The sequence below is a fragment of the Micromys minutus genome (assembly GCF_963924665.1).
Source record: "Micromys minutus genome assembly, chromosome: 21".
Lineage (NCBI taxonomy): Eukaryota > Metazoa > Chordata > Mammalia > Rodentia > Muridae > Micromys > Micromys minutus.
The window spans coordinates 31,927,384-31,950,327 of NC_137956.1; the positions used below are offsets into that span (position 1 = coordinate 31,927,384).

General features: G+C 40.6%; 1 protein-coding gene across 2 annotated transcripts in view; it reads right to left on the reverse strand.

The window, feature by feature from the left end:
• Positions 1-20,852, reverse strand: part of NCK1 (NCK adaptor protein 1) — a 59,192-nt gene extending 38,340 nt beyond the window's left edge. The window contains exon 1 of one of the 2 annotated variants that reach the window (XM_080934642.1): positions 20,736-20,852. The gene's annotated coding sequence lies outside the window, so the exon portion shown is untranslated. Of the gene's footprint in view, positions 1-20,287; positions 20,455-20,735 lie in introns of those variants that run through there. The other variant, XM_080934643.1, reaches the window with a different exon arrangement.
• Positions 20,853-22,944: the final 2,092 nt, after the last annotated feature.

Sequence of the window (22,944 nt, forward strand, 5' to 3'; positions counted from 1 at the left end):
TAACTGAATACTCACTATATGGCAGCTACCACTCATTAATATCTGTTCTTTCTTCTTCAGCTTACTGCTATCCTACATTTTTTAGAAATGCATAAATTTCTACAGAGAACATATTTGCCTATGTCACTTCCAACCCAGTACCTTAAGTCTCCCTAAACACAAGTCCCTTTTCAACTCAACACAGAAGCCACTGCTGACTGTGGTAGTAACATAAAAAGACAGAAGAGCTGTCTCTAAGTAACTGCATGGAGCATACCCCAACACACACCATAGACAGCGATTATTTGAAAGTAAGAGGAACTCTGAACTCCCATGTTGTCACTAAGATTTGTAGCTTGATGGACTCAGTAACAAATCATACCTAATATAGAAATCTTAAAAACATTTCTCTGGCTACTGTGTGAAATAATTTATTAAAAGGTGAGAGAGAGAGAGAGAGAGAGAGAGAGAGAGAGAGAGAGAGAGAGAGAGAGAGAGAGAGACCAATTAAGGCAGGAAGCATCATGGCTCATGCCCATAATCCCAATACTTGGAAGACTGAGGCAGAGTGACTGCCATGAGTTTATGGCCAGGGGCTACACTGAGTTAGAGCCAGCCTGAATTAGAGTTCTGAGGAAAAAGAAAACTATATTCACACTGTAAGACAGTAGGTCTCCTCTTCTTTTTTATCTTCGTATGAAAACTCTTTTCCCATTAAGTCCCCACTCCCTCCTCCTCCTGGCCCCTAGAGGACTTGAGTCTCTGTGAGTTTGAGGCCAGCCTGGTCTACAAAGAGAATTCCAGAACAGCCAGGACTGTTATACAGAGAAACCCTGACCCAAAAACAAAGCAAAAACAACAGCAACAACAACAAAAATATTGCCCAATTTAAAAAAAAAAAAGACAGAGAAACTATATTTTTCTAAATATACATAAATCTCTAACTAACATTAAATAATAATCATTAAAACTAGTCATTAGAGAAAAGCTAATAAAAAATACAGAGCTATCACCTCACATCAAATAGGAGGTTGGTGAAATTAGAACTCTGGTACATTACTGATAGCAATATAAAATTATTCCAATAGCTATGTAACAGTATTGTAAATGTTGCTTTTATTTCCTTAGATGAAGTGATGAGAGCCAAGCTGTACCCAAATAACTCTCTTGAGCTGAGTCCAGAAGGTTTCTATCTCTAGTCGTAGGTGTAGAGGTTTCTAGTTTTCATACTATCTAATCTTCTGCAAGCCTGAACCTAGAAAGCTTCAACTTCCAGCTTCTATCTGCTAACCTAGGCCTAGAGTGTCTCCACCTCCAAAACTTACTAATGAGTAAACTCTTTCTAGCTCTTTCTGAACCCTGGCTGTCTGGTTCAACTCAGCTCTTCTGGCTCTAATTCCTCTCTAACCTAACTGATTCAAATTAGCTTCTTTCAGCTTCTGACTGAATTGCTCTGCTTGGGAAAAACGGCCCCTGAACTCCATAAACTTTCTGTCTATCATCATGACAGTTAGATTTATCCTATCTCTGACCCATTCCAGACAGATAACACAGACCTAGAAGGTCTTTGATGTGATCCCTTGCCAAAGAAGCCATGTTGCTGGATTAAGACTCCTCTATACAATATTGAGGTCCAAAAATCTTGGGAACAAAAATTTTCAATTCCCCAGAAAGTAATCTAGGCTCCTCAGAGGAAGGCACTGACAATAGTTTGTTGGTCAGTGATGGCCCTGACTTAGGAAGAATAAATCTAGAGCTGAGTCAGCTCCTCGGATATCTAACTGGAGGAGATAACGAGGCCAAAACAGAGCTGGTTTCTAAAAACTCTTCAAGATATCACCAAATATAATGTAACTAACATAGCAGCCAAGCAAAAATGCACTAATGTCACTGGTTTGCTGGCTACTAATCAGATTAGAGGTTACCTAACCCTTCTAGAAAATTCCCCTAGATCCTCGTGGTCAACATTTTAATGAATGGTTGACTCTGCATTCTGGTAATTTCTGCAGAACAAATGCTCTTTACCTTTGTAAACTACTTGAGTCTGGAGTCTTCCTTCAGTGATTCTTGGACCCTAACAGTATGACAGTTCCCCCAAAATAAATATAGAACTATTATACAATTTAGCGAAAGACACAGTCACAAAAAGAATCGATTATTCTTGCAAAGTTAAACCAATAAATTTGTTAAAAGAAAAAGCAGATTAGAAAGTGGTTGCTAGGCGCTAGCAGAGAGAATGGGGACTTTTTTTAAAAATGGGTAAACAGTTCATACCAAAGTGAAAGACTTGTAGGGTTACAGCATGAATATATTTAATAATACTAAACTAAATAAGTAGTTTTAACTGAAAGAGGGGAATCCTGAGTTCCAGAGCAGCCTTAGCAAATGAGACCTCAGCTTAAAAAAAGGGGGGGGGGCTTAAGACTGTAAAATTTTTATACTTAACAACAACAAAAAATATCCTTAACATTAGGAGGTCAATAATCCAATAATCCAAGTAAAGATATCAATGATAGTAGCTTGCAGTTGACTAGTACTAATATAACTAGAAAATAAAAGTATTTACTGGCTGAAAATGCAGCCAGTCAGAAGTGTTTGCCTAGAATTCATAATTTAGAATTTCTGCCTATAATGCAGAAATTACCAACATGCAGGGGTCAAACATTCATCAAAATGCTAACCACTAGAGAATCAAACACTGGGTTTGATTCCCAACCACCACATAAAACTAGGTATGGTGGTGCATACCTGCAATCCCATAGCTGAGTGTTAAGCTTGAGGCCAACCAGGGTTAAGAAACCCTAGTTAAACAAGTAATTAAAACTTCAAAGGCCAGCAAAATGACTAAGCAGGTAAATAAAGGCACCTGTCATGCAAGCCTGAAGACCTGAGTTCAATACCAATGAACCATATAAAGATAGAAGAAAATCTACTCCACAAAGTTGTCCTCTGACTTCTATACATGAACTATGACACATGTGCCCCTCCATATACTAGGTATGCACACACACACACACACACTCATGAGCACACACACACACACAGTGATATGCACACAATAATAAATTTTTAAATAATTCCAGAAGCATTTGGAAATATAATGTATATGGACTAAAAATTTTTAAAAAGTTATCAAGTATGGCACATGACCAGACAGAAACAACATTTAATGAGTGTGGTGGCAAGCATCTTTAACTCTCAGCACTCTCTGGAGGCAAAGGCAGACATATCTATGTAAATTCAAGGCCAGCCCATGGTAAAGGAAGAAATTATATTTAATAAAATGAAGAAGACTGAGGAAAGTTTTGCTCTAATTATCTTAAGTTGAAGCTATCTGTGAAATACCCTAATGACATCAAGAACATTACTTAAAGTATGGCAAATTATATTTTTAAAAGATAGCTGGGGGCTGGGGGTGGGTAGAGAGATGGCTCAGATGTTACAAGCACTGACTGCTCTTCCAGGGGTCCAGAGTTCAAATCCCAGCAACCACATGGTGGCTCACAACCCATATGTAATGAGATCCGAATCTTCTGGCATATCTGAAGGCAGCAAAAGTGTGCTCACATATATACAATAAATAAATTGAATGAATGAATGAATGAATGAATGAATGAATGAATAGTGTCATGGAACATGCTCAGGTTCCAATGGATCTGGACATTGCAGCCAACTCTTCTTCAAGAACGGCAGGGTTTGGGCATCCTCTTTTCTCAAATAAAATGATTTAACTTAAATACATACATACATACATACACACACACACACACACACACACACACATACATAAACAAACTTGTGATACTGTCCCCGTCCTAAAGTACTTGCTGCATGATTTAGACACCATTAGTAGTATATCCCTCTCACTGACTACAACAAAAGCTAAGTATTCCAATTTCCAAGTTGTCATTAAAAATGTACCATATAAAATTTCATTCTTCAACTACAGGAATTCTTTAACATTTTACTGACAATTTCTTTATCTCAGTTTTAATGATGTGATCAACTCTTCTATTATTTGGAAGTTGACTTCCCAGGCTGACATTTTACCTTTTATCATTGGTTTCCTACTTCCTTTGTGAAAGGTCACTAATAATGTTCATCCTTTTATTGTTCTTTCCTTGTTATATAATAGTCTAATAGGCTTTGGTTAAATTCTTTTTTCCTATTTACTTCATTTTCTTATTTGTAAAGTTTGCCTCATATATCTATTAATCCTGTCTGTCTGCCCAAATTTAAAAGGATGCCCCTAAGAAGTTGTTAAATTGTTCCTCCCTTTGGATTTATAAAAGAAGCATCTTTTCTCTCCTGTCTTTAGGCAGGATCTCACTATGTAGTACAACATGGCCTTGAACTTGGCATCTTTCTGCCTGCAGATGCTAGGATTACTGGCAGGCATAATCACTTCCTGGAATGCATTCTCTCCATTATTACTCAGATGTCAAAATATCAGAAGCAAAAGAGATGAGTTCTCAAAAAGGGTTACAGTATTGAGTACTTTTATTTAATCAGATTTTTCTAGGAGACTTGGTCTTCAATTATGTTTAATGCCTATCTTCTCTCCCAAAGATACGTTTTAAACTATTTCCAGAAATAAGTCCTGCAGAGGCATTAAAGTAGGTAGCCATTCATCTGTACCAACTGACGAGAATATCTGAACTTCTTTTTTTGTAATAGCTTTATAGAGATATAATTCACACATCATATAATTTACCTACCTAAAGTACACAATAGGAACTGAAGAGATGACTTGGTGGTTATGAGCACTTTTGTTATAAGCACTTGCTGTGTAACCCTGAGCATCACAACACCCATGTAATAAACTGAACACCTTACATTTGCTTATAATCCCAACTCTGACTTGCCTGCTTCCAGCCTAGATGAGAAAACGCAAGCCCCAGCCAGGTTCAGGGAAGAGACTTTGTCTCAAAAGAAATATGAAGAAAGTTATAGGAGAATATCCAACATCATCTTCTGGCCTCCAAGCACAGTCATATATACACATGTAAATAAATGTTTTAAATAAATAAAAAATAAAGTGTGTGGTGATTTTAGTATAGTCAGAAGGTTATAGAACCACCATATTTAGATCTGTTGGGAGTGTTACACAAACAGAACATGTATTTTGTGTGGGTTTTTTTAAAAAGATTTATTTATTTTATTTATAAGAGTACACTGTAGCTGTTTTTAGACACACCAGAAGAGGGTGAAGATCCCATTACGGATGGTTGTGAGCCACCATGTGGTTGCTGAGAATTGAACTCAGAACCTCTAGAAGAGCAGTCAGTGCTCTTAACCACTAAGCCATCTCTCCAGCCCCTTGTATGGGTTTTTTAAAAATAGTTTTAAAGGCCCATCTAAACTAAAACACATGCCAATGTTGTAGCTCTTGTGACTTTTTTTCTTAATTTTATTTTATTTTTACATATATGCGTGTTCTGCCCTTCAAGTATGTTTGTGTATCACTTGCATGCTTAAGGCCAGTGGTGGACAGATGATGCTGCTGGATCCTCAGAACTAAGATAACAGTTTTGAGACACCATTTAGGTGCTGAAAAATGAACCTGAAAGTGTACTTAATCTTAAACCATCTATGCAGTCCTGTGACTAGGTTATTTCATAGCACAATGTTCCCAAAGTTCAGCAATGTTATACCATGAATCAATATTTCATTACTTTTTAATGCTGAATAATATCCCATAGTGTCATATAAATTTCACTAACTCATCAGGTGATAAGCATCTGAAATTACACCAAAATGGGCGTCTACATTGTGGTATTATTTTCAGCTGCTTGGTGAGGTGGTATATTTTAAAACCTTGGATAACTTTATTTTAATCAATATCATGGCAAAATCAGGACTCGTGTAAATATCTTTTATTAAATCCCCAAAGGGTTTCAAAAAGAATGTTATGTAAAATGTTTAAATTTTTATAAAATTTTTTAAATGGCACTTGTTTCCTGAGATACAGTGTACTATTGACAACCAGGGTCCACAAGTCTAGGCTGAAAAGCAAAAGCAGGAAATAAGACCCTCCCATCTGGTACTGAGGAACTTTGCAACAAAATCAGCCCTTAATACTGCTCTGTCCTTTGAGATAACACACCCTCTTAAACAAACAAAACCCAGAGCTTTGGAAATAACACAGGAGAATAGTTTTCAGGGCTTTAAAAGAAACTAATATATGCACACAAGCCAAGGCCATTGAAAGCTTGCCAGGTTAAGTCCGACATACATTTGTATTTACTTCATATGAATAAAGTGGGTATCCCCAAGTGTCCCCACTATTTCAAGATAACTGCTAGTTATTGTGATGGCTAGTGCTGTACTACTAGCTCTTCCTGTTCTGTGCACTTCTCTGACCTCTACCTCTACCACTTTCAGTGGGTGTAACTTCAGACAAATTGAAGTTGCTGGTTGGCCTCTCTGGGCTGTCCAACAGTCTCTAACATAGGGGCTTACCTAAAAGCACTACCTCTAGTACATTTTCTTTTTCCTTTCTTTGGAGAAATAGAACAAGCTTTGTGATGCAAGGGTGGAGTCAGAGAATATCTTGTGGGAGTCGGGTCCCTCCTTCTACTATGGGAGTTCTAGAGAAGGAACCCAGGTCATCAGGCTTGATGGCAAGCACCTTTACTGCCGAGACATCTTGCCATTGCATGAAAACATCACCTCTTATAAAGATGCACTCCTATAAACCAGCTGTCTCTCCTGCTGATTTATGGCCCACATTAATTCTCTCTCTCATTTCCTACAGATGTTGAAGAAAATACAGGGGTGTCTGTACATTTGTGTGTGTGTGTGTGTGTGTATGTGTGTGCGCGCGCGCACACGCGCGGGTACAGATAGGTGTAGAAATGCATTCACTGCCTGGAGCAGCTTCTTATACAGGTATGAATGTCAACTATGAAGAGGGGACAATTTCATTAGAAAATATGGGCCTATAGGCCAGGTATGGAGGCACACACATCTGTACTCAACATCTGAGTCCAGCAAGAAAAGGAACACAAGTTCAAGTCCAAACTAGGCTACATAGTAGATCCTAAAAAATGAACACTGAGAACCACTACAGTGTCAACTCCTGACACTGTCCTAGTGACACTCTGCTGCCCTTGCAGATCCTCTGCAGACTGTAATGGTGAGTGCTTTAGTAGAGGGTTCTAACCAATCCTTCCTTTGAAGATAGCAAAGTGAAACCATCAGAAGTAAGAAGTTACCAAATACCGCCTTTGAGCACTAGGACTCTGTTTCTCTGTTTTGCCTATGTATAAATACTGCTGCTTTCATAGGAGCTGTGAGAACCCTTGTTCCCAACCAGGTTCACCCAGGAATGCCTAAGTGATAAAACATGCACAAACTCTCATTGAATCCTAAAAGTGAGTTCTTTCTTTGGTATTTCAAGACAGTACTGAGAAACCTTAGAGGCTTTGGGTTTGCAAAGCAAATACAACAGAACAAAACATCAGTTTGGTCCTGCACTTTGAAGCTTTAAGCTCTTCAATTCCCCATTTCCCCCTCACTCTGTGAGTTTTACATCTGACCTCAAATGTAATAAGATCTTACTGCCAAAGCCTATCAAGAAGCTAGGACTACAGGCAAGGACAATCTATAGCTTCTAACTTCTTTCCCCCATTTTGTTTTGTTTTGTTTTTGAAATTAAAAAAAAAATCTCACTATGTAGCTAGCCTAGGCTAAGCCCAAACTCATGACTGTCCTCCCAAATACATGAGGTTCCAGGTATATCCCACTGCCCTAAGCTCTCTTTCTTCTCCATTCTTCAAAGCACATGAGCCTCTTGGGATCTGCACTTAAGATGACAAAGCAAAGAGCAATAAGGTTTTATTATATTCTATGATTTAGTTCTTCAAGCTTTTCCTAGGCTCTCTAAGACTAAGATTTTACACTAATATAATCAAGATAACTGAGTAGGGAGTACCTAGGTTACACAGAAAGAACAAAAACAAGCACCAAAAAAAAAAAAAAAAAAAACCTACTTCCCTGAAGTATTTGAGGTACTTTTGAAGTAGTGTTGGAATATGGAGAAGACATTGCATAGCATGAAAATAGAAACTAAGTTGTGGTTGAATGAGAATGGTCTTCATAAGGCCATATATTTGAATGTTTGGTTACCACTTAGGAGAACTGTTTGAGAAGGAATGGAAGGTATGAACTTGTTACAGGGGCTATGTCATTGGAAGAAAGGCTTTCAAGTTTCAAAAGCCATTCCCAGTTAGTTTCCTCTCTGCCTACAACCTGTGGATCGGAAAACTGGCCCTAAGAAGCTGCTTAGCCCCATCCACCCAACCTGAGAAGTAGGTCGTCAGAGTTCCCTGTCCTACAAGATACCTTATACATGCTCTGTCTTTTACCCACTGGTCAGTATTAGCTACCAGACAGACAGCATTTACACACTGGCACATAGATACCACACCTTACTCCTCTAGAAAATATGCTGTGCTATATCACCAAACCCCTGGGGTATGCTTGCCTTCATATGATCAGTGGAAAGTGGCAGACATCCCATGCAAAATGCTAGATGTATTGCATCAAGAGCTGTCAACAAACCCACCTGCCTATTGGAGCAACATCTTATCTGGTGCTGCAGTCCCACCACCCCCTAAGTTCACAGTCCCAAAGACAACTATAGACATTTTCAAACTAATTATAGCTGAAGAAACCACACAAAACTATGCTAAAGTATCCATCTGAAACCAAAGCCAACAGTCTATCCAAACAAAAGTAGGAAACACTGCCAAGAATGTTTTAAGTACGAAAGCCACTCTTAACAAAATTGGCAGAGACTACTAACCTACCAGATGCACAAAATCCCAACATAGGGACACAACAAACATAAAGAAATATGTTAACAAGACGCTTGTGAAGGAACACAAAAACCTTTTTTTTTGAAAGTGCCAAAGAAAAGGAAACCAACAAACTGTCAAAAAAATTTTAATGAGTGAAGAATTCAACAAGTAAAAATTGTTTAAAAAAAAAAAAAAACAGGGCTAGAAATACAGATGTGAATGTTTGCAGCCACCATTGGACTGAGCACGGGAACCCCAATGGAGGAGTTAGGGGAAGGATTGAAGGAGCTGAAAAGATTTGTAACCCCATAGGAAGAACAACAATCAACCAATCAGAACCCCCCAGAACTCCCAGGGACTAAACCACCAACTAAACAGTACACATGGGGGGACCCAAGGCTCCAGCTGCATATGTAGAAGAGGACAGCCTTATCTGACATCAATAGGAGGAGAGGCCCTTGGTCCTGTGGAGGCTCAATGCCCCAGTGTAGGGGAATGCCAGAGCAGTGAGGCAGGAGTGGAGGGAGGGGGGAGCTCACTCATAGAAGCAGGGGGAAGGGGGATGGGATAGGAGGGTTGAGGAGGGGAAACCAGGAAGGGGAATAATATTTGAAATGTAAATAAATAAAATAAACATTTTTTTAAAAAAAGAAACAAAAAGAAGAAGAAGAAGCAATCAGAGCTACTAGAAAATATAGTTCAGTGGCAGGACACCCACTGCCTAGCAAATCAGTAAACAGTACCTCAAATTTTGGCAATGAAATCTCAATAAATAAAATACAGCTGAGTGTTTCAATAGAAGAACCAATAGAATACCTTATTTTGCAGATAGGTCTTTTGAAAATATCTTGTCAGACTTAAACCACAAACAAATAAATCAGATAAAAGTTCTTGCTATGAATATCGAACGTGATCAATCCCTGGACCTACGTAGAAGCAAAAGGAAAAAAACAACTCCACATAAGTTATCATCCTCTGACCTCCCATGTACAGTGGCAAGCAAACACATACACACACACACACACACACACACACACACACACCCCAAATATACATACAATAATAATAGTTTTTCATCAAAAAATAACAATGTGGGCGCTGGAGACACAGCACAGTAGAAAGAGCATTTGTTCCTCTTGAAGAGCCCAAGTTCAATTCTCAGTACCCACATCCAGTGGCTCACAAATGCCTGTAACTACAGCTCCAAGGATCCCAAGCCCTTCTTCTTGGCCTCTGTGGAAAACCTAAACACACATGGCACACAAATAAATAAAAATAAGGAAAAATTTTGGAGCTAGAGAAATGGCTCTGCAGTTAAGAGCACTTGCTGCTCTTGAAGACCTAACAGGTTTGGCTCGAAACACCCACATGGCAGCTCCAACCACTTATAACACCAGTTCCAAGGAATCCAACATCCTCTTCTGGCCTCCAGGGACACCAACACACATACATACATGCAGGCTAACACTCATACACATAAAAATATTTTTCAAAATAAAAATTAAAGCAATGTTTATAGTAGTAAGTATCAAACCACTTGCTGTTCTTGCAGAAGACACAGGTTTGGTTCCCAGAACCAACATAGTGGCTCACAATCATTCTTAATTAGCTCTTGAGAACTATTCATTCTTCTGACAACTACAGGAACCAGGCACATGGCATATACATACTTACAGATAAAACATTCGTACACATGAAATAAATCTTTAACAAAAAAACTTCTCAGGAGATCTCAAACAGTATGCAGTTTAAAGAACTAGCAAAGAACAAAACAAACCCAATTAGAGAAAGGATAGGATAAAAAACAGAAAGGAAGAATAGACACCATTAGATTAGAATCTAGAGTTACAAGCTCCATGGCAGAGTACTTACCTAGCAGGCTTGAGGCCCCAAGTTTGTCTTCAAACACAGCAAATAATATCAACAATCATAGGATCACATTTCTGGCCACATAAAGGTATTTGATAAACTTCAACATCTTTTTATGATTTAAAACAAGTCAAAAACTAAGTAAAGACAAAACATCCACCAACACAAGTAAGAATTACATGTAACAAATCCACAACCACTATCACACTAGAAAAAGCTAAAATGACTTCTGTAATCAGAACAAAGGGACATCTACTTTCAGCACACTTCATCAATACAATACTGGAAGTCGAAGAAAAGACCAGAGAGAGAAACAACATGTATCTAAATAGAAAGTAAGGGATTCAAACTACCCCTGCTTGTGGAAGTGTCCTTGTTAGCCTTAACTATTAACTCAACATAGCTTACTCACCTGAGAAGAAAGTCTCAGCTGAGAGATTGCCCAGATCAGACTAGCCTCTGGGCAAGTCTGTGGGATGCTACCTTAGTTATGAATTGATGTAGGAAGACCCAAACCACTGTGCGTGGCAGGTGGTCCTGACTGTATTAAAACACACACACACACACACACACACACACACACACACACACACACACGGGGTTGGGGATTTAGCTCAGTGGCAGCAAGTGCAAGGCCCTGGGTTCTGTCCTGAGCTCTGAAAAAAAAAAAAAAAAAAAAAAAAAAAAAAAAAAACACAAAAAAAGACAAAACACACACACAGAAGCTAAGCATGAGCCAGTAATGAGCTAGCAAGCAGTGTTCCTCTAATGTTTCTGCTTTAAATTCCTACTTGAGTTTCTGCCCTAACTTTTCAATAATGGAAGAGTAACCCCTACAAGCTGAAAGAAACCCATTCCTCCCCTCCTCTGAGATGCTTTTGGTCAGAGCATTTTAGCATATCAACACATCAACAGAAATGTAACCACAGTAGAGAGTAATTGTTTACATTCTAAAAAATTCATTACAGCTATAGAATATCAAAATTAACCCTGCTACCTGTGGTGGGAGAGAGAGAGAAGGGGGGGGGGAGAAGGAGGGGCGTCTCAAAAAAGCAAAACAACAACAAACAACATACAAAACCTAACTTTTTAAAAATATACAAAAAACTAGGAAAAAATTAATTATACATGTTTAACAAAGTCAAGTACATTTATAAAAAAGGAAAGTCTCTTTAATCAATACTTCTTGGAAGACTGAATACAGAAATGCATAAAAATAAAACATCTGTCCCTATTTCTTGATGTAAATAAAAAATAATTCAAAATGGATCTAAGATTTAAATCTAAGCCTAAAACTATGAAAATACTACAAAAATATACAAGAAAAATGCTTCTGGACATGGGTCTGAGGAAGATTTTTTAGGTAAGATACCAAAAGAACACAGAAAAGCAAAAACTAACAAATGAGACTGACTACATCAAAGAAAAATAAAATAAAATTTCATTGTAACAAAGGAAACCACCAAAAATGAAAAGGCCTACAAAACGGAAGAAAACAATGGCAAGCTATTCCTCTAACATAGTATTAATTCACACAAAAACTCAAACAATTCAACTATAAATAATACAATTAAAGTGGGCAAGTAGCTGGCTTACAAGAACAAGCCCACAGTTCTAGCATTCAACAGGTTGAGGGGAAAAGATTAATTCAAGGTCAGTCTGGGCTAAAGAATGAAGCTTTATCTCAAAAAACAAATAAATATATAAATAAACTAACAGTAATAAATAGGCAAGTGATGTAAGTAGGTAATTCTCAGGAAGATTTACAAAAACCAATACATACAAAATACTCATCATTCATCACTAGAGAAATGCAAATCAAAACCAAAAAAAAAAGTAGGCACTGATGAGGATGGGCTGAGAAATTAATGTTAGTAGTGTATTCGTTTCATTTCTATTGCTGTGATAAAACACTGTTGGCTTATGGTTCCAAAGAGGTAAGAAAACATCATGGAAAAGAAAACGTGGCAGTAAAATGACAGGCATGGCAACAGGAACAGAAGCTATGAGACCAATCACGCATTCAACTGCAGACAAGAAGCAGAGGTGGAGAACTGGAAATGGATGCTGCAAAAAGCCCACCCAGTGACAATCTTCCTCCAGCAAGGCTGTACCACCTCCCCAAACAGAGACACAGAGTAGGATTCAAGTGCTAAACTATCTGAGCCAATCGAGGGCTCCGTCATTAAATCACAGTAGGCATGCAAAGGACTCTACAGTGTGGAAGTTCCTGGAAAAACTAGAACTACGGTATGATCCAGCATGCCCACTTCTAGGAAACCAGCCTGTTAAAAGGAATAACCTGCACTCACATTTATGTATCTGTTGGGGGGGGGGCAGGCAGACAGGTTTCACTGTGTAGTCCAGGCTGGCCTTGAAATCATACCAGACAAAATGGCCCTAAAATTGTGCCCTTCTCACCTTCAGCCTCTGTAGCGCTGGGATTATAGGTGTGTTGACACTTCTTCACACCTTTATTGCACAATAATCAACCCACAGAATCAATGTCCTGTGTCTACTGATGGGGAAAAATGGTAGATATACATAATGGAGTGCCCAAAGAGGTCAGAAGAGGGTGTCAGATCTTCAGGAACCGGAGGTTCAGACAGTTGTGAATGCTGAGAACTGAACCCAGGTCCTCTGAAGAGCAACCAGTGCTCTGAACCATAAAGAAGGCAGGGAGAAAAAACTTCAGATATTCGTTGATTTAAAAATAAATAAAAGGCAAGACTGGCAAGCCATAAAAAGAAAGCCCAAGCAGCTTTCACAGTTTCTGCCTCTGCTCCTGCAGAAGTTTTTGTTCTGACCTTCCTCAACAATTGACTGTGATCCTATCATGTAAATCAAACAAACCCCTTCTCTCCAAGATGTCATGGTATCAAAACAATAAAAAGCAAACTTGGGCATAGCGTGAAAATAATCAAAATATCACTTTTAAAGTTTAAAAAACTTGTTATGTCTGAAAATGATGAAGGAAATTTTCCAGTTCCCTGTTAATGTTTCTGCAATAGAGCTGAAATGCTTTAACGATGCCACATTATGCCGAACTATCCTATTATTTGAGTTGATCTATACAACAACATGATTTAGAAATTGATTCAGAAACTGATTTAGAAATGTGATAAGTTTTGGAAGACTGATTAAACAAAAAAACATTTAAGAAGCACCTACTTTTTTTTTCCTTTATGGGAAATTTATTACCGCTCCCCAACTGTGCATTACTTTTTCTTTTCAACATCTTGCTCTGCAGCTTCCTTTGCTCTTTTTGCTCAGATGCCAAAGAGCGAGGCATTGTCACGGGCCATGCAAAGACTGGCAAAAGTCTTAAAATTCTTTTCTTCTGTAATGACTCTAGCCTTTTCCTTTTTATACACATTCCAGATGGGCATCTGTACTGGCTGGTTTTGTGTCAACTTGACACAAGCTGGAATGATCACAGAGAAAGGAGCCTCAGTTGAGGAAATACCTCCATGAGATCCTGCTGTAAGGCATTTTCTAAACTAGTGACCAAGAGGGAAGGGCCCAGCCCATTGTGGGTGGTGCCATCCCTGGGCTGGTAGACCTGGGTTCTATAAGAAGGCAATGTGAGCAAGCCAGGGGAAGCAAGTCAGTGACATTACTCCATGTCATCTGTATCAGCCCCTGCTTCCTGACCTGCTTGAGTTTCACTCCTGACTTTCTTTGGAGAAGAACAGCAATATGGAAAGTGTAAGCTGAACAAACCCTTTCCTCCCCAACTTGCTTCTTGGTCATGATGCTTTGTGCAGCAATAGAAACCCTAAGACAAATTGGTACAGGCATAGTGGGGTATTCCTGTGACAACCTGACCATGTTTTGGGGGAGGACTACTGAAGGACTTTGGAACTTTAAGTAGAAGAACCATTGGGATATTAAGAGCTCTGTGGAATGTAGGAGCTTGGAAGATAATGTTTAAGAACAGTGCAGAAGAAATTTCAGAGGGAAGATTAAAGACTCTTATCAGGGCTGTTGCTGTTTGATTGTGAAGATTCTGTGGTTTTGGTTAGCTGGAGCTGAAGAATCAGCTGTGATTAACAAGATACCAGAACTACTAAAGCAAAACCTTTGCATTACTGGGACTATTGATGCTGGCCAGCTAGAGCTAAGAAATTAGTGGTGATTAAGAAGAGACCAGTATCATTGAGGTGAAATCTTTTTAGAACTGTTTTCTGAGAGCACAAAGAGGTTGTACCTCATGCTGTGGCTAGAGTTGGTAATGTGTAAGAGTCACCCAGGTAGTGCTGATTTTGAGGGCATGAAGAGCAGCTGAGGCTTGTGAGAGGCCATGGAAGGCCACTGGTGAAGGTTCGGCCTCAGTTGCAATTAATGTCCCAGGACTGAGGAGATCATGCAGGGGAGTTGAGGCTTGGCACCATGAAGGGAGCCTATGAGAGGCTATTGGTGAAGCCTAGTTGCAGCAGAAGACAGCAGTGTTTTGAAGATGCCAGTGCCATGAGATGACCACCAAGAACAGCAGTAGCTGTGGAGAACAGGCAGCTGGAGCCAAGAAGCCAAGGTGTGTGCTACAAAAGGCAGAGATGGAGAAGTGACCCAAGCCCTTGGAGGAGCCCAGAAGTTTGTGAGTGGATCCCAGACATTGGATGATTAGAGTTCAATTTTGCTTTTAATTATGACTGTGCCCTGATATTTTTCCCTCTTGAAGAAAGTATTTTAGTGGAGCCCACAATTAAGAGACTTTGAACTAAAAAAAGACTTTGAATTTTAAAAGAGATTGGATATTTTAAAGGGATTGAAATTTTAATATGTAAGATTTTGTAAAGACTGTGGGTTATTTAGATCTTGGGGATGAATAAGAAAGTAAGGGTTGAAGCTTAACAGTGATGTATTTGTGTGTCAAGTTGACAAGGGGTCAACTGTACTGGCTGGTTTTGTGTCAACTTGACACAAGCTGGAGTTATCACAGAGAAAGGAGCCCCACTTGAGGAAATGCCTCCATGAGATCCAGCTGTAAGGCATTTTCTAAACTAGTGATCAAGGGGGGAGGGCCCAGTCCATTGTGGGTGGTGCCATCCCTGGGCTGGTAGACCTGGGTTCTATAAGAAAGCAGGCTGAGCAAGCCAGGAGAAGCAAGCCAGTGAGTGACATCCCTCCATGGCCTCTGCATCAGCTCCTGCTTCCTAATCTGTTTGAGTTCTACTCCTGACTTCCTTTGGTGATGAACAGCAATATGGAAAGTGTAAGCTGAATAAAACCTTTCCTCACCAACTTGCTTCTTGGTCATGATGTTTTGTGCAGCAATAGAAACCCTGACTAAAACAGCATCACAGGTCCTGTTAGCTGGGTGGCCAGTTTAAATTGTTCAGCAGAACTGTCTCCCTTCTTTGGAGCAGAAGGCTTCCTGGGGAAAAGTATGAGCTTAGAGCAGTACTCCTTCAGGTGTTGCATGTTGGCCTGTAGTTATTCAGTAGATATGTTTTGCCTCCTAGGGGCCACAGAGATGCCAATGGTGTGAGCCATTTTCTTGTGGATACCAGCCACCCTTGAGTTCCTCCAGGCTGAGGTCCCTGCCAGCCGGGACCTTGGTGTGGTATCTAACTGTAGGGCACCTCATGATGGGCCTGATGGGACCAGATGTGGGACAAGGGGCAATGCAGTGTGCTTTCGCCTGCCGGGCCTTGGATCTGCAGAGCTTGCATGCCAGCTACTTGAACGGAGCGACCACTCGCTGCTGCTAATCCCAGCTGGGCGCCTTAGCTGCCTCCTGTACAGCAGAACGGCTGAGCGGAAAGGACCAACAAGCACCTACTCTTAAAAATATTTCCAGGCTAGGGACATAGCTCAGTTGGTAAAGTGCCTTCCTAGCAAGAACACAGCCTTGAGTTCAAGATCCAGCACCTCATACACAAGGAAAGATGGACCATATTTAAGAGACTTGGAGGTAGAAAATCAGGTAAGTTCAAGACCAGCCTGAAAGAAATTTCCCACACTTTTTTACTGATATACTTTATTCAAATCATCTGATGAAAAGCTAACATCACCCATATCATATTTAAATACAATTTGCAAATTAGTAAAGATAATTTCAAGAATAAATAAGAATCAACATTTCAACAGAAATTTTCTGTTTGTTTTTGTTTTTTAAGATAGGGTTTCTCTTGTTTGTCCTGGAACTTGCTTTGTAGACAAGGCTGGCCTCTAACTCACAAGAAGTGACCCTTTTCTCACAGGCAATGGGATTAAAGGGGTGCACCACTACACCAGACTTTTTAACTTGTAATTTTAAGAAAAGACTGTACTACATAACTAACCTCAAACTTGCAATTCTCCTGTCTCAGTCTCAGTTCTCTCTCTCTCTCACACACACACACACACACACAAGAGGGGGGGGTAGGAGAGAAGACTCAGAAAAACTTTACCTGTCAGTTTTCTGTGCTGTCCTGCACCACTGAACTCATAGGCAACCCAACACTGATTTTACTAACAAACTTCGGAGTTAAAAAAACAAAAAGCTCTAACTTTACTAAATGCAAAGTGATTTTTACAATGTGTTTAACAGCAGACAACTAACTTGATTCTTGACAAACATAATGTGAAAGTGTTACTGTTTGAACACCCAGAGAAAGAACATTTAGGTAGCTCATTACACTTAAGTTTATAATGATAAACCCTCCAAGCTTCCACCACACCATTACAAAGTCCCCCAGAGTCTCATTCTTTTTACCAAATAAGTCATAGAAAATAAATTCTAACAGTAAAACCGGTAAGGCAGCCATCCACTGTCTTTTCCCTTTGGTGCTGAGGATCCAACCTCCCTCTGTCCACCAGAGCTACATCCCTAGCACCATCACACATTTTTTAGTGGGCTACAGGACTCAACTATGGACAACTTATTTTGTTAATGCAACTAATACATGAAGTCTGGAAAATACAAAATAAAAGGCCATATGCAAGGAATCAGGAAGATAGAAGATCACATTAGAACATAATTTAAGCAACAATTTAGAGCAATGATTTGATAGGCCCACCTCAAAATAAAAGTGTTGGATCTCTAGGAGGAATACACAAAACAAATAATACATAAAAAGGTAATAACATGGTATCATAAAGGACACATCATACTTTAAGAAAACATTTCAGTCTCAGCTCTGCCCCAACATCAAGATGTGTACATTTCAGCAGTTATTTTGCATGGATTTCACTTTCCCAATCTAAAAAACCATTGTTTCAACAATGTTCCATGATATCATGGCATAAATCCATATAAAATTAGGAAGCAAGGGAAAGAAAGATGTCAGCTGAGGGAAAAGGGTGTTTAAGAAAAAAAGACACCAATAAGTACACATGCAAACACCATCACACTCTGTATGTGGAAAAGAAAGAGGAGGAGGCAAAAAAAAAAAAAAAAAACCTCAGTTACAGAAACTTTTGACAACCTTTACTCAAATCAAAATTATATTTCTGGGGGCTAAAAAGATGGCTCCAGTTAAATGTAAGCACTATTCTTGCAAAAAGGTGCAAGGGTGATTCCCAGCAACTGTATCAGGAGGCTCCTAACCACCTAGAAGTCCAACTCCACGATATCTGACACTTTCTTTTGGCCTCCGTTTTCAGGCACCTGCCCTCATGTGCACATATCATGCCCTCAACACACACACACACACACACACACACACACACACACACACACACACACCTCTGGCTGGGTGTCCAGATGCCTCTGTGGTAAAGGTACCTGCTGCCAAGCCTAAAACCCTGAGTTCAATTCATGGGACCTATGTGGCGGACACAGAACTGACTCCCCAACAAACTGTCCTCTAACTCTGGTTGTGAGCCGTAAGCACATTGCCTGCCCCCACCCATCCACCATTACACACACACACACACACACACACACAAAGATAAACAAAAAAAGTAATAACCAATCTTTTTAAAAAAATATAACTTTAGACTGATGAAATACCTCAGTGGATTATGAAAAGCCATGGGTCTGATCCCAAAACTGAGGGAAGGTAAAAGAGACAGGAGAGGGAGAGGGGCGGGGAAGGGAGGAAGAAATTAAGAAAGGAAAAAGAAAAGCTTAACAAATTTTTACTTTTCTACTTTAGTACTTTACAGAGAATTTTTTACTGTGCTAGGACAGATGGCTCAGTGGTTAAGAGTACTTGCAGAGGATCTCGATTCTGTTCCCAGAACCCACACCACATGGTGTGCATATATGTAGGCAAAACACTCAAAAACATAAAATAAAAATATACCCTTAAAATACTGAAATCTAAATGAAAGATATTACTAGTACCTAAAGTGTTTTAAAATATGTTCAAAGTATTATTTTAAGACCAGCACAGGCAGAACACATTTGAGAACATCCAGACAAAAAATCCAGTTAGAGCTAGTGAGCAGTTCAGAAACAAATTAAAAACAATATATAAGAAAACAAAGGTAAGCTTTTTGTTTTTTGTTTTTTTTTTTTTTAAGAAAACGACTACCAAAAAAAAATAGGAAAATGTTAAAGGTTTATGTCTGGGTTACTGAAAGCACATTACATAATGTATCACCAAAGAAAGACAGCACATGGCATCAGTTTTGGATGGAAGACTTTTAAGTTCTATTTCCCAGATAGGTTAAAGTGAGACTCATCCAGACCTGTCAATTTGTCTTCAAACTGCTGAATATATGTTAAATGCTCAGTAATTTCGAGTTTCCTTCCATTTTACTTGACAGTGAAAAACTCATTTGACTTCCTGGCATTTTTCCATATTACCAGGGTTAATTCTTTTTTTTTTTCCTTCAAGTTTTCCTGAGAAGGAATTTATTTACAACAATAATCACATCGAGCCTTGAACTCTAGAACAAAGTTCTCAAATTATGAAAATCAGCAGCATAAACTATCACTCAGTGTTTAATAAAACAATACATTAACACGTCAACTTCTTTACAAGGGTCTGTAGGGCTTGGAAAATAAAATGCTTGACGGAGAGGCAAGTCTTTTCAAACTTAATGCTCACATACAGCTGACACATCAACACAAGGAACACTTAAGTTTTCTACACAATTCCTACAGAAGTTTTCCCAAAGAAAACACCAAATGTAGCCACGATGAAAACAGTACTAACCAATCAATGCATAAGCTTTGACTTACTATCACGATGCAATTAAAATGTCTATTTAAAAGCAAGACTGAAAATTTATCAAACAAAACTTTTTTTTTTTGGACTATTACTCTGTTCAAGTGGTGACGTCGCTAAAGGCTGGAAGCCCACAATTGATTTCCAGGTGCTTAAAAAAATCGTTAAAGGCTGACTGATCATCAATCATCAAGCTACCAAAGTAAAGCTTTTGAAAATGAACACTTCTTGCAAAACTTTACCCGTTTTTTTGGCTGAACACTGACTCTTTCACCTCTCCCCCACCCAAGATGGGGTCAGGAAGTTTTTCTTCATCTTCTTTCCTAACTCCTATGGATTCTTACCTAACTAAGGGGCAGTATTTTCTTTGGGTGACTTCAGCTCCGCTTGACATTAACCGAGCGATGACGTTACGGTCATCAAACCTGAACAAAAAACCAGCTTCCTTCCAACCCAGCTGTTAACACTGAACCGAACTAGCGCGGAAACCGGTACAAAACCAATCCAGCGGATTGTTTTTCCTGAACCTACCGGACTTCACCAGCCCCCGGACACCCCCATCTCCCCTGCTCCGGAACGGGAGGGGAAGGGGAGGGCGCGCCCCGAGGATGTCCCCCCTCACGGCTTCCTCCGGCTGGCAGCTAGAGGTGAGAGCGCCCTTCCTGCCAGCCCGCGTCGGACGCCACCTCAGACCGCGACAGGGCTTTCTGAGGAGAACCTTCGAGGCAGCGCGCCGCACGCTTGACTTGCGTGCCCGCCTCCCCGAGGCCAGAGGCCGCGGGGTCACCCGGCTGCACCGGGGACACCCGAGCTCCGCCGAGCGGCCTCCCCGCCCCCTCCGCTCCGCCGCCAGCAGACGGCGCCCCCGGGCTAACTTCACCAGGGAAGAGGAAGCGACCAGAGACTAGCAGGCACCGCGGACAGACCGGGAGACCGAAAGGGCCGTGTGTGTGTCCGCACGCGGGCGAGGCTGTCTCACCTTCCCTCCGCCGAGCCCGCGGCTCCAGTCACCTGAGGACTGCACCGGGACGCCACCGCGGCTGCCCGGATGCCGTTACCGCACGAGGCCTGTGCTGCGCCGCCGCGTAGCTCTCACAGAGGGGCGGGGCGCGCGCAACCGGTGGGCGGGCCGTTGCGGGCAGGAAACCCGCTCCACGCCCAACCTAATAGGCTCTATCGCCTCCGGAGCCCGCCCCTGACGCGTCGGCGGAATGCGCCGCTCCGTGATTGGGCGAGCGGGCTAGTCAATCAAGCGTGCCGCTGAGTGTGCAGGGTTCGGACCCGAGAAGATGAGGGTCGCTGGGCCCCACTGCCTTTTTCTCCTCCAGCTTCCTCGGTAACTGGTTATTTTCCGCCTCTCCCAGTGCTACTAAAACCCGTCGTTATAATCGCTCACTAATGTCGAATAGTGGCCCCGAATTCAACCCAAACTACTCTGGTTCCTGCATCTGAAAGAGCAGACCGGCTACAGATCTTAGGGACAGGGACAAGAAAATCAAGCCTCGGGGGGGGGGAAAATGTTAAGATGTTTGTTAGTTAAAACCACAACCTAAATAAGCTGTGTGAGGAACTTCCGAGTGCCCTAGCCCGTGGGTATTTACTCTCGGCTTTCAGTCGTGTGAAAAGGACAGTTACCTTTGCCCTTGGGCTGAGTATGGCAGTGGCACAGCCCCAGCCATCTGCCAAGGCATCAATAAATCGGTTCGTCTTCCAAACTAGCCTTACAGTCACCAATAACCTGCCTCACTATTTCCCAACCACCTTTGTCACTTATTGTAGGTGTGGCACCTAAAAAACCCACTCTAGGTTAGGTAACTATTGAAACACGAGTTCTTGCGTGCAGAGTAGCTGCACCCATTTACCTAGATTGCAAGGTCTATTAAATGAGGAACTGTGTCAGAATCCACCCACCCTCACTCCTTTCCTAGCACATCATCGTCAACAACGGAGAAATTAATACGTCTTCCTTTCGCCTTTTAAATTTTATTTTTATTTTCTGCGTGTTCGAGTGTTTGGTTGGTGTACATGTATACTTCTGTATCATGTGCATTCCCGCTGCCCCTGAAGGCCAAAAGAGGATATAGGATCCTCAGAAACTAGAGTTACAGATGGTTTTGAACTACTCAGTGGGTGCTGGAAATCACACTCAGGTCCCTAGGAAGACCAGTGCTCTTAATCACTGAACCAGCTTTCTCCAGCCCCTTCCTTCCACTGAAATACAGGCCCTTCCTGTAAGTCCTAAAAAATTCTTTTCTGCCTTTAACTTAGTTGCACGTTAATTGCTTGTTGCCCCTTTTTATCCTTTGGTTGAGAAAAGTGGACCATAAAGCTGGACAAAGGATACCTTGCTTATATTCTATTAGTGTCAAAAGTAAGGAATGCAAATATATATTTAAAAACATATACCAAGGACAAGGAGGGGCTACATACCTTTAATCCCAGCACTTGGGAGGCTGAAGCAGGTGGATCGAGGCCAGCCTGATCTAAAGAGCTACACAGAGAAACCCTGTGTCAAAAACAAAACAAAACAAAAAAAATCACATAGACCACTACACCTGCAGAGGCAGGTTCAAGGCCAGCCTGGTTTATGTAGCAAATATCAGGACAGTCAAGGCTATCTCAAAAGCAAACAAAAAACATACAGTCAGCTCACACACACACACCCCATTAACTCCAAAGGAGGATATTTGGGTTAATAATGAAAAGAGATAAGAACCCTCCATGTCTTAAGAACTTTCTCAGGAAACTGTTAAAATCGTATTGTTAGAATGGCCTAGTTTAGTGTCCCTATCACACGGGAATGTTCAGGAGGAAGAAAATCCTGCCTATCTGTTATCAAGAAGTTATCAGAGACTTGACATTGAAGTGTAAAAATTGGTGGGCCCTACTAAATAAATTTAACTTCTGGATTTAGTGTGGTTATGCTGTTATAGGAAAGGGTCTGCTTTGTCCGGTAGGTGCTACAATTGGCACTGCATATCTTGAGTTCATACCAGTGTCAGATACTGAGATTTAAACCAACGTGTATTACTTATATGCTAAACATACCAACAGTTGTATCTGGAGACAGATGGGCATTAAGCCACAGTGAGAGGGGAAATGTGTAGTAAGACTATTTAAGAAAAGAAGGGTTGGGGGGGTGTTACCTAATATAAAGAAATTAGGCAATTGTAGTATGTTGAGCAGAC